We start from the raw sequence: 12,866 nt of genomic DNA on the forward strand, positions 1-12,866 counted from the left end.
CTCAAATTCAAAGTTAGCTTTAAGTGGACTAATTTTAAATCTTTCTTCTCTATCTCATGATAGCTTAAACATTAGGGAACGCGGTTAGATTGCTCAATGTTTTGGTTTCGATTCTAGCTGATGGCACCCAATACATTTTTAAAAATAACTTTTGAGATCAGTACTACATATTAGGTACAATATAATATTCAATAGAGAATTATCCCTGTAATAGTAAATACGAAATCTGCATGCATTAAAATATGTTTAACCGTATTTAACGACCGGGGAAGGCCGGGTGCCTCCTTTAATATTCTATAATTATGCAATTGAAAAGCATATGCAACTCTTTGTCTGTTTTCCTTTCTTTCTTCCTCCTCTGACTGTTCCCTGGAGTACTGTCTTGGCAAAGAGTGTAGGGGACTCAGGATAAAGGTAATATCTTCGTTGTTCGGCAACTGCTCCTACCTAGTTAGGAGGATGGGCATCACTAGTCCTCATCCAACTACTAAATCTTTCAAATGCTGACCCCAAGCGTCACACGCCGGTTCACCGCTTCAGCTGGCGGGGTAAACAAATTAAGGGGTAGTGTTGACATTGCACCATTGAGCGAAGGAACTCCTAGAAGCAGATCACCGGCTAGAGCGGAAGGGGTTCAGAAGTCACCAGAGAGGGAATTTTGTTTGTTCAGTATAATTTCGATTTAATTGTTTCTACCTACTTGCCTCTCCACAAGAGCAAATTTGGACACAAAGTTAGTTTTAATGTAGAGAAACAAAGGGGAGAACTCCTGGTTGGAACAAAAAGAAAACACATTGCTTGAGTCTAAAAAGATTTATAACTCAATGAACTTAACATAGAGTACGAGGTGCCTTCAATAAGTTTCCAGACATTTTTCGTATGAGCACTTTTATTGATAGTACACACATGAAACGCTAGTTTCCCTTCAAAGTAATCTTCTCCAGCTGCAATGCACTTGTTGCACCGTTCCAACAACCTTTGGAAGGCCCCATGTATGTCCTCTTGGGTGAGCGTGTCAAAGTCTCTTTCATCTCCTCAATTATCTTATAACGACACTCTTTAAGGTTTTCCTTGAGCTTAGGGAATAACCAAAGGTTATAGGGAGCAAGGTCTGGACTATAGGGAGGGTAACGAACTGTCTTGACGTCAATTTTAGTCAAGTAGTACACGACAAGGATAGAATTGTGGATTTGTGCATTCGTACAAATCTCCTGCATCTTCTGTTGTTCGCTAATAATTGTACAGTTTCCTCACTGACATCAAACTGTGCACCTATTGTCTCTATAAACGCACGACGATCCTTACCCATGGAATTCTTTATTTGGCCAATCAATTCTAGAGGTTCTGACTTCCTTACTACTCTCACACCTCTCATCATCACTCACATACTTTCTGCCTTCCTTGAATCTCTTATGCCACTTAAAAAAATTGATGCTCGATTCATGCAAGATACTCTAAAAGCAGTCTGAAGCATTCCACATGTATCTGTGCCAATTTTTTCACGTTTAAAACAGAATTTTATTGCAAATCCTTCTTCTAAAATTCTGTCCTCACCGTTGATTGCATATTTGAAATTAACAATCTGTGACCAACAGGTTTTAGTACTGTACATTCCAATTCTCGCCTTGGCTGCTAATTTGAACCTGACCAATAAAAATTGGTCAGTCATCCCAGAAGATGTATAGAAATAACATACTGCATTTTCAAGAATCTATGACAATTTTAAATGTCTGTAATAAAAACAAAAGACTGGAAGCTTATTGAAAGCACCTCGTATTACTCTGTGTTTAATAAAATAGTGTCCGGGAACTTTAGATGAAGAATACATATTACATATACCACAAACCAAATGTTGCTCATGAATATCACTTCGCTACGTGTAAAATATCCTTTGCGGAAAACAAACAAAAACATTAGTTTCGATATTTGCCAATTCTGCTTCGTAAGCATTTCGTATTTCCATTGTCTGTGTCGGTGGGAGGATTCTGAAAATAATTTTTTGTAAGTAATGTTCCCCCACTATTTAATTTAATGAAATCTGAACAAGATATATTAGACATATTCTCGGAATTTTAAGGTTATATATTCTGACGTAATATTTATTTTAGGTTTATTCGGAATTCGTAAGTAAACAATGCAGATGAGATCGATATTATTGTTTCGAAATTTTTGAGATGAGGATTGATTATTTTTATTATTTGGATTCATCGAACTACTGTTCTCACCTTCAGTTTGATTTTCACAACGTTTCAGTCGATATAATCCGACCTTCTTCAGGTGTATCTTAGCGATTGTATTTTTCGTTCGCCCATATTGATTGGTTGAAGTTTCAACTTAGAGGGGAATATCATTTTTTTACAATTGCTTTTTTAAGTACTCTAGCCACTTCGCCACGATTCCTTGCGGACAATTCTGGTACGAATTTTAGGAGCCTTAAACCTATATTAATTTCTTGTTATAAATATCACTATGGTGGTTAGAGTACTTTGAAATATCAATTGTAAAAAGTTATATTGTCCCGAAGATTGAAAGTCCGATCGCGAATTACTTACGACCTTTATCTAGTCATGGCCAAGGGAACAAGAGCATGCTACCCCCGTGAAGTAAATAAAGGGGTTCGCTCGAAATTCTGTCCAAATTCCCGAGTTCAACAAGATACACCTTAATGTTGTATTCTTTTTTGTAAATACATTTTTTTCATGTGTGAGTGTATAATTGATAGTGTGTTTATGTGTGTATTAATTGTCTAGCCTTTTTCGTACAGTATGACCCGGTGTACCTTATGATTTTTCTTTGTATATATTCTTTTACGTCTAGTTTTTTTTTCACGTTGTGTTTGTGGTTTCCCAGGTCCGTTACCTCCTTGAAAAGGGGACTGATTACGACAACCACATTCACAATGATTGTTGTGTATTCGGGGGTTCATATCGGAAACGCATAATACAGACGATGATGATGACATTTAGATGCTGTTTACATCACGACGACGACTGTGACGATTCTTGGGAACTTCATATTATTATTACGGAGCTTAGAGATATGATGCAGCATTGAGTGTACCACGATGATGATGATGATGATGATGATGATGATGATGATGATGATTTCTTTTTTACATCAGAGGGGAGAGCCATTACTTAATGAAGAGGGAACGGGACACGCAGTTCTTTTAAGATGATAGATAAAACACATTTACCTTTTCCTTTTGGTGGAATGACGACAGACGAAGAAAACAGGTTACAAATATATATGATTCTTTGTTTATACCAGCTGCTGATAATGGTCAGGGATTTAAGCCTTTGCGACTACATGGTCTTCTCTTGTCCCCTTCGCTTCTTAGGGGCATCAGCTCTCACTAAGTTTCTCTCCGATTCTCGTCTGCTAACTGACCCGAACCCCTCTTAATATATTGAGAATTTCCTTTCATGATAACGCCAGAGGCGTGGCCAAACAACGTGACTCCCTCACGCTTCAAATTACACGCGCTTTGCACATGCATCTACACGCCTCTGGTAAACAAAGAAATTCCTAAATTGAATTGTATCGTTTTAGACCTATTTTGTTAATTATTATTTCTAAACTCGTATTGTCCATTCTTTCAACTGACATATTTAATATCCACTTATTTCTAAAAGAATGAATAATCGACTGCATTTCTAAATTAAATATCTATTATCTTTTTAGACATTGCCTACCGGGTCTGATTCTAACCTTTTCCAAATATCATCTTCAAACTTATCTAATTTGCTCTTTTACTTACTGATGTCTGTCCCTTTTTACATAACATAAAGAAGGTCAGAGGTTACATCAACTGAAACGTTGTGAAAATCAAACTCAAGATGAGAACAGTAGTCCGATGAATCCAAATAAGACGGAAAATACTTCTTATTAGTACATAAATAATCAGTTGAATTAAGAAAAACATTAAATTAAAAATAATTGAATTTTACAAAAATTTGATGATTTACAGTTTTTTACATAGGAATCACCACTTATCAAGGGCCTAAGGCCACTCGAGGATAAGGGTTAATGGAAATATAGTAGTCAATGGGATTATGGAGTAGTAAACATAAGTAGTGGCAATTTTGTAAATTGGATTACTTAGGAGGACGATTCACCAAGAACTTGTTTACGTTGGACTTGAAGATGATAAAATTGTCATCAGCTGGAAAACAGGGAAACGAAAGAGAGTTCCACAGGCGTGCAGTTCTAAGAAAGAAGCTTTGTTCACGGAATCTACGTTTAGGTTTATGCACAGATAAAGAGTATGGGAAATTATTGATAGTGGCTTTCGCTAGACGAGTGTTTTTTTCCTGAAAGTTTGGCGAGGGAGGACTATAAATGTAAGCTCAGATGAGCACTTGCCATGACAATAACAATAAAGCAGAGACAGTCTCGCAACGTCTCTTCTGTGGGAAAGAGGTTGCAGGGAAGAGAAAAAGGCATCCTCCACAAAGCTACGAAGTCTATTTTGAACTCTGTCAAGGCAGGATAAGCTGTTTCTATTAGCTCCTGCCCAGATGTGGCAACATGACTCCATCATTGGCCGTACCTGGCTTTTATATTGGTAGACAATTGTATCAGGAGTGAGATATTTACTTGAGCGGTAGAAGGATCCTACCATTTTTCCAGCGACTTTGGTAATATTTTCTGATATTTTCTTCTTATTAGAGTTTACTTCCATTCATATTTTACGCCTTTACTACACCCGTTAATAGATAAAACATATAAACAACTTCGTAAAATTGCACACAATGAATATAACGCTGTCTGGAACCAACATATTGTAGCCTGAGTAAAAAACTTGACAAAGAATAGAAAATAATTTCAACTTGTATGCTGTACAAGTTAACATTATTTTCCTCATGATCTCGTTACCGCTATTACCCCCTAACTTTATCGTCTTCTCAAACGTGTTCTCGAACGTCATCCATGTCTGTAACGTGTTTTACAACGTTATTTCCCTGTCTAACATGATCTCATTTTTCAAATTTTATTTTTCCCAACTGGTGACGTAATTTCGCATGTATGTGCATACGCACCTCTGCGGGCTCGCACTATGTTACATGATGACGTCACCGATTTTATGGCAAGCACAAGAAGTCTACTAATTACTTAATACCAAAGAATACAATTTCACTAATCTATATATTAATACGTTATTTTTATTGTATGTGTCACTTTTAGATCCGGGTCGTTTAATTGTTATGTACTTCCATTTCTTGTCATAAATAATTTTACAAAGAATTCTTCATGAATTTTGGTTTCGGTTTCGATTATAGCTAATGGCACTCCATTATTTTTTTTATGAATAATTTTATCAAGAATTCTTCATAAGTTTTTATTTCGGTTTCGATTCAAGCTAATGCACCCAAGTCATATGAATATATATTTGATTATTATTGAAATCGCAACTTTATAATATATAAAAATCGATAGAACATTAACTCTATAATAATAATTACGAAATCTGAAAAATTAAAATATCATATTTAGGCGTACTTTCCGACCGGGCTTTGCTGGGCGTTCGTGATAGTTTAAATAAATGCTTTTGCATTTTGTACAAAAAGAGCTACAATAATATCAGAGCGTCTCCATTTATACTGAACACCTACAGAATGCCAACATCAATATATTACATATTTCAAATAAGAATTAGCTCAGAAATTATATCTTGCGGCGTTTATGAGTATATTTAAACATAAATTAATTTTAAGCATAAATTCCTTAAAGAAAAATACTTTATATTTTATAGTTATAGTTAGCCTTTTTAAAAAAGTCTCTTCCCAATGTCGGGAAATGGTGTCTGCTACGATATATATATATATATATATATATATATATATATATATATATATATATATATATATATATATATGTTGTATTTTGTGTACAAAAAGTTGTTAGATAAGTCATTGGTACCGTCGGTTTCAAGCCCGATAATTAGGACCGTTTTAGATATTCATATCAAGCTCTCTTCAGCCAATACTCATCTTTGATAAGTCTTGGCTGAAGAGAGCTTGGTATGGATATCTAAAACGATCCTAATTATCGGTCTTATAACCGACGGTACCAATGACTTATTTCATCTAACAACTTTCTGTACACAAAATACAAAATATATATACCCACTTATTTTTCGGATTTTCCTTTTAATTGAGCACTCTGCTGGATTTCTTTAAAAAAAAACTAATCACAAACACATACACACACACACATATATATTTCATTTCTGTTACAAACTTATATTTGAATTTCAACAGATATATCTTTTTCCCAATAAGAATATAAACTTGCGTTCATAGTTTTAAAATTACATTAACGACTATATGACGTCACTAAAATTTCCTTCTTTTTAACAGCCCTCCCCCTCCTTTTTTGAATTTCCAACATCATTTTTCCGTTTCTCTGAAATAGAACTGCGTCACACTGTGCACGGGAAACATTTTCAAATATTTTGTACTGGTATATTTTTTGGTTTCTTAATCTCATTCATCCAGAGGAAGTCTCGAAATAAAGACGAAACGTTGATGAACACATAATACGGTTTGTTCCTTTTTATTTTCTCTCTCTCTCTCTCTCTCTCTCTCTCTCTATATATATATATATATATATATATATATATATATACTAGCAAAAGTACCTCTCGTTGACTGGGTTAAAAAACAGCCTACATAAAATGGGCTCTGATTTATGAAAGGAAGGGTTATAAATTTGGGTTGAATTTCGGGGTATCAAAACCAAAGCAAAATATGATGAAAGTAAGAATAAAATAGATAACCCCCATAATTTATTTATCATACCTGTTCACACTGAAACACTTATCACAATATTCTGTGGATATATATTAAAAAACCTTGTTAAACTTTGTGACATATTTCCATTCTACTGGGTCAGGTGCGAACGAACACCCCATAATTTTATTACACCATATTTCTTCAAACTGAAACATAATTATCAAAGTATACTTACACAGATAAATATGAAAAGTCTTTATTAAAGTTTGTGCCTATTTTCATTCTATGGAGGCCAGGTGCGAACATCCCACCCCACAATTTTATTATACCATCCCTATTTAAGTTAAAACATACTTATCAAAGTATTCTTATGTACATGTATATAAAAAACACTTGTAAACGTTTTTTTTTAATTTTTTAATTTTTTATTTCCGTACTTCCTTTTGTTTTCAATTGTCTCCGTCTGTCTCTTTCTTAGTACGTCTTTTCTCCTGCCACTGATAATGTAAGATTATAACGCAATCCCAACTCCGTCTTTTCTTTTCTTCCGTGGTAACAAAAAATGAGAAATATTAAGTCTCACCGTTTTTTCGGGTCGATATCCTTGTCGCGGCCACCAAACTGTAACCCCTCACCGATTAAGCTGGCTAGGACCCCTCTTTTATATGGAATTTTCGGCTCGTATCGTCTAGTTCTTCTCTGAGGGTTGTTACATTGTATCCTGTATGCTGAAAGCGAATATCGAAGCCGCAGACAGGAAGAAAAACAAACTCGTGAAACTCTAGTCTACAGAATCGATTTGACAAACTTATGTACAAATGTTTTTACAAATATAATTCAGTTCTTAGTAAGTTTTTCAAGTCTCAAATCGCTTCACAGACAGCGTCAGATGAGTGGATGAGGAAGTAGAGGAGTCATGTCTCTATATGGTCTGTTCTCCACAAAATCAAAAAGTAATCTCTCGAAAAACTCTTCTGTTCTGACTAATTTTCGCGCAACAGTCGTATATATAGTTAGGTATGTGGATGGGGTGGAGGTTTCCACAGCCAATAAGATTTCGCCACGAAATCGGAAAGCCTCAGATTTTTGCGTGTGTGCAATTCCCGAATCTGTGATCTGAATTCTTCAGACATACTAATTCTCACGACCTGCTAAGGTCAGATGTCAGTTCTGACATTGGAAGATCGGCGCATAACTATTCGCCAAATATCCCTATATATCAAGATTAGTACAGGGTCTGTGGAAACTATCATTCATGACTATTTGCATATGCATAATTGATTCCCAGGTTGCTCACACCATTCCAGAAGCGAGAACGCGTCGAGTGCTCGAGGATGAATTTGAAGATGTGCCAAGAAGATGAGTTAAAGTTTTTCAAAAGATTGATTACATAGGATGAAACCTTGGTCCCTCACTATGATCCAGAGACCAAAGCCCAGTCAATTCAGTGGAAGCACGTGGGATCACCATCTCCAAAGAAGGCAAGGATGCAGCCCTCCGCTGGCAAGGTCCTGCTCACAGTATTCCGGGACCAGGACAGAGTAGTGATAGCAGATTTCCTAGCAAAGCGTACCATAATTACATGAACGTATTATGCTTCACTTTTGAGGAAATTAAAAGAAGCTATCAAAATCAAGAGGCGGGGCAATATCAGCAAAGTTACCCTCCTCCTGCAGGACAACGCTCCGGTCCACAACTCGCATGTCGCCAGATCAGAAGCACGAGCATGTGATTATGAAATCCTGCCACATCCTCCCTACTCTCATGATCTTGCACCCTCTGACTTTCACCTCTCCCCAGCCATGAAGTTGTTTTTGAAAGGAAAGCGTTTCCCAGATGATGCAGTCTTGATTTCTGAAGTCACGTCGTGGTTGCAGGACCAATCTAGGGTGTTCTACAAAAACGCTCTCCAGAGTTGCATCAAACGATGGGAGAAATGCATAACTCTGGATGGTTCCCATGTAGAGAAAGACTAATAACTGTGCCAAGTTTCGTTGCTCTACTTCGTTGCCCCTTGTAGATGCATATTTTATATATGTTATATATTTTGTATAATTCATACGTTTTATATTTTTATGTATTTTATACGCTGTATATATATTTTACAAATTTTATATGTTTTATATGTTTATATATAACACTCAATAAATACACTCATATACATATATACTTTTACAGATATATGGGAAGCGGGTAAATTATCAATATTAACTTAATTAGATATCGAGTTTCTTCAGGGTTATAAGTGTCATTTTGTAAATTTGTAAGTAAACATCATAATATTGATAAATGTCTTCATTAGTATATATATACATATATATATATACATATGTATGTATATATATATATATATATATATATATATATTTATAATCTCAATATTGACATTTTCTAGAGTCATTATAAATAAATTCCACTTATCGATCTAATCTAACCTCCATAAATACAACGTTGTATGATAATGGGAATACGAAGACAAAATATATCAACTAAAAACAATGTTCAAAAACAAAGATTCGGCTTAATAGTACAAAATGTCATTTTCCCTTCATTATAATCCGTTTCTCATAGGAGAGACGTTGCGAATATAAATCTGCTTTATCTTTATTTTCATGGCAGGTACTCGACTGAGCTTCAATCTATTGTTCGCCCGCAAAACATTCAAAGAAAACACTCGTCTGACAACAACCTAAAACTAAACGCAAATTCCATTCACAAATTTTCTTTCCTAAAACTGCTTGCTTGTATACTATATCCTCGGTCTGCTTTCAAGCTGACTAAAACATTTTCAATTCTAATGTCAATTAATTCTTGTTGAACTGACCTCTTAAATAATCAAATTATACCCAATTCCCACAATTACCGATGAAAACGGTGTTGTCTCACGAACCACCTGTCGCTCATTAACGAGTGGCTTTCGGGCCTTAATCAGCGTTGACTTCATTGTAAAAAACAAAAAACAAAAAAAAACAAAAAACAAAACGAAATAATTCCATTGTCACATTTTTTAAAACCTAATAATTTTGTTATTTGTCTGATTTCTGATTGCGATATGATTCGATTTTTCTAACAAATAAAGAACACGTCACTCAATCAGTCTCGCCATATTCTATATATAAATCTCACCTGTTTGTTTAAATGTATGTATGTATGTATGTTTGTATGTCTGTTTAAAACTTTCGACAGAGGAGACGGATTTTCAAGAGATCGGTATCGTTTTGAAGTCGACCCTTCGGACAACAAATATCGAACAATTGACTAAAAACATTAATTCTTCACCCTAAACTGGGCACTTTTGTACAAGGATTTTTCGAAAGATATCCGCTGTTTCGATTGACTAGCTTTAATTTAAACCTTCACCATATTCGGTTTGGCGGTGGATGCAACGGCAAAGACACCACGCTTTTTCTTTTCACGTTCTTTCCCCCCTTCGCGGTACGAGTTCGAGCCTGTCCGCCTACTACCACTTTTTTTTTTTTTTTTTGCTCAATACACACCTCCAAACACCCGGGAAACGCCGGGCACCTAGGCTAGTAACTTGTAAAACTAGAACTTTTAAGCAATAAAATTCGACTTTATTCATCAATATAGTCGGTTTTTAGGCTGATTCACTGATTCAAGGAGTTTGCTAACAGTTCGATGAGTTCTTCTTTTTAACAAGAGAGTCACCATTTATGAAGGCCTGAAGGACACTCCAGGATATGTGTTAATGAATGTAAGGTGATATTGTAGTAATCGTTAATGGTGCAAATCAGATAGAATTTGGACTATTTAAAGGGGACAACTAACTAAAAAATACTTGTTTAAATTGAAGTTGAAGGCTAACATATTGAACTCGGTCGAAGGGCAGGCAAGTGGAACACTTTTCCTTAGCCAAGCAGTTCTAGGAACCAAGCGTTTTTCATGCAATCTGCGTTAAGATTAAGGCACAGATAGAGAGTGGAGGAAATTATTAATAATAGTTGTAGCTAGTCGAGTGTTTTTTTTATTAAAGTTTGGGAAGGAGGCATAAATTGGAACTCAGACAAGTTGTTGCCATGAAAGTTTCTTGTGGAACGATTTGGTTTGGACCTCAACATTCTTCAGTTTCTAGTTTTCTTCTTTTTCATTGGAGCCAAATCTTAAAACATCTTTTCCTTGGAACATTCTTTTGAAATGTGCAAACAAAGATTATCGCTGGAGGAGGGTAGATTCTGGAAATGTGAATGAATAAATAATTATAAATGCGGCTTATGTAGTTTTCCGTTGCGATCAATTTGTGACATGGTGCATTGTCTTGGTGGAAAGATCTTTTTTTCTACTTCATTTATAACCGAATGATTCAATCGACTATTCCTTCACGTTGGTCTTACTCAACTTCTTTTATTTTTTTTTTCAGACATTTAAATTCTATTAACTCTCGCTTTCTCTGGTTTTATTTTTTTCTGTTAAAGTCGTTTTCATTTCTTTGTGGTTTTACTATTTATTTTATATTGTCAGTCAGACTTAAGATTTGTAAACACGCTTTGTTACGCGTTTTTGTGGTAACAAGACGGGGTTTCACTTTCGCTTAAAAATTATCTCAGTACTGACAAAGAATAGATTATGGCGCATTGAAACCAAACATGTTTGACGCGATATTTCTTGTTTTTTCTGTCTTATTCACTAAGAATTGATCCTGGACACTGCAATTAGACACCTGGACGTGTTTTGTAGGTTTACAACCAGACACGATCGTTTTCGTGTTCGGAGTCGATTCATGTGATGTTTTCGTTGACGTAATCTCCATTCAAAAAATGCTATGCAGCGTGAACCGAAACGTCTTCATTAAACGTCGGTACCTTCTGCTACGTTGTGTGTTGGTTAGTTACTTTCCATGAAATTCATCAACAAGTGGAAGACAGGAACGTGAAGAACGAAAGACAGCAAAATGGTAAAATCAAACAAATAGTTTGAATAATTAAAAAACGCAACAAAACTCTTGATTTGTGCTTAAGATTAAATGTATTCTCAATATCCAACAGGTATATACAAGAACTCGAGTCTTTTTCGAAGTTTGTGTCTTTGCTTCTTGCTAATAATTTGGATTGCGTCATTTTACAACACATCAAAAAATTGACACAAAAAGACATTTCTCTCTATGTTTTAAGAAAAATGAATTTGCTTGATTTGAATGTTAACATTCGTTCTGCAGTCAGGCAAAATCGCTTGACATTGTCTGTATTTAATCTTCTTGCTTCGACTAGCACGCAATGACATCGGTCTCTGACACTCTTAATCTACTTTTCAAAATGCGATTAGTCACGTCCATCGTTCCGCTTCATTTTAGAATGAATAGAGATCTCTACTAAACTTCGACCGACTTGTTTGTCACTTACGAAAATATTAACCTTTACTGATTTTTTTTACCTTTTCTTAAGTTACACAATCAGATTTCCGTCAAACAATCGTTTCAGCTCGGCATCAAATTTTATAAATTAAAATAAGAATTTGACCGTCTGACTGTTCATCTATCTGCTAGTTAGATTAAAAAAACATAATAAATACATTATCGAAATTTATCTCGGTCGAAATATTAGTTGATTTAACAACTTTTAGAAATGAACCCTGATATTCATGAAAATGAAATGCGATTTCCTTATTTTTACTAATAAAACTAATGGAGAGGAAGAAAAATGAGAAATGGGGAAATTTTTTTCTGCTTGCTCATCATCGATCGTTTTATCTAGATGATAGTTCATGTAGGAAATCAGTTTCCACTTACTTCCATGATTTTCTGCGTTCCTATGTGTGTTATTGTTGCCGTACCCCATCTTTCTATGTTCGCTCATCTTTTGACGTCCATGTCCAGTTCCTTGTAGGACTGTCCTTGTGAAATCTAATAATCGCGTGATAGTGTCGTCCAACTTCAATTTTTTTGCCTCTTACTATTAAAGGACTCTACGTCAATGACAAGTAAATTAGCTGCTGTATATTTTGACACAAGTCACCCCTAGTGTATGTAATGATAACCTTTATAAAAAAACAAACAAACAGAAAAAAACGAATCGTTCCCAGAGATGAGTGAAGCAAAGTTGACGTAGGGTAACAGGTCCAGCAGAGGAGATGACGAATGATATCAAATGCTTTGAGTGCGAGAAAACGAAGATT

Source organism: Euprymna scolopes, chromosome 9, assembly GCF_053919585.1.
Source record: "Euprymna scolopes isolate OS-2025 chromosome 9, ASM5391958v1, whole genome shotgun sequence".
NCBI lineage: Eukaryota > Metazoa > Mollusca > Cephalopoda > Sepiida > Sepiolidae > Euprymna > Euprymna scolopes.